Here is a 992-nt window from a genome sequence, read left to right as displayed (position 1 = left end):
TCCCACAAGCATGAGCCAAATACAATAAAGATTGCAGGAGAAAATCATGGAGCAGTAATGGAAATCTTCGAGTTAAAAGGGGAAGGGGGAGATATGATAGAGAAGAAAGAGACATTTAGAAGAACATTAAACAGAAAGGCAAAGGATCAAAACAAGGAAGGGTGTAAGGAGAAGAAGGGCGAAAGCACTTATTTGAACAGCAATGTTCAGGGCGTAAACAATTCTATTCTTTACGGTGCTTCTTTGGCTCACCATGACCCGGGTTTGCACCACGCTCTCTCCTTAAAATCATGAGTAACCTCATAATTGGAGTCGGGAAATGTAATCACATGATTAAAGATATTTAGTACTAATATCATATTTGATATTTGTCTCCTTACCATTAGTAGGTATCTTTGCATTTATTACTATTTTCATATTCTTGTAATTTATTTGATTATAAATAGAGAACTTTCACACACCTTAGGTGTGGTGGATTAAACAAACATTCTCAACATGCAATCATAGTGAAACCTATTTTTTCATAAAACATCATGGCCTTGAACTCTTGAACTCTAATTTCCAGTTCGAGCGAAAATTGGATGTGCAGTATTTCTCTACCCACAACATACGCATACACACATGGACTCTACAAGGTGAGCCTATACGTGGTCTAAGTCTGCCCTTCAATTAGCCATGCTCATGCAGCTGGAACCATGGAGGGAAAGGAGTCTGCATAATATCATGGGGTACATAGATATCATAATGTATTTGTTCGTACTAATCATAACGGAGAAGTATCCCGATATAATTCCATCATTTTCATGACAGGAGCGTACATGCATACATAATACTTGTCATATCTTTCCTGATTACAAACTTGGCGTACTAGTGGCTCATGGACATAGAGTGAGCATGGTTTTGACGTGGCATGTTTTGGGCTGGAAGGTTGTTGGGCTAGGCTACAAGAGGATGGGCTGGACTAGAGCACTAGAGACTGATGCTGGACATGC

The sequence above is a fragment of the Cucurbita maxima genome, unplaced genomic scaffold (assembly GCF_002738345.1).
Source record: "Cucurbita maxima cultivar Rimu unplaced genomic scaffold, Cmax_1.0 Cma_Scf00354, whole genome shotgun sequence".
Classification (NCBI taxonomy): domain Eukaryota; kingdom Viridiplantae; phylum Streptophyta; class Magnoliopsida; order Cucurbitales; family Cucurbitaceae; genus Cucurbita; species Cucurbita maxima.
The sequence above is the reverse complement of the archived record's forward strand: the minus strand, read 5'-3'. Positions refer to the sequence as shown.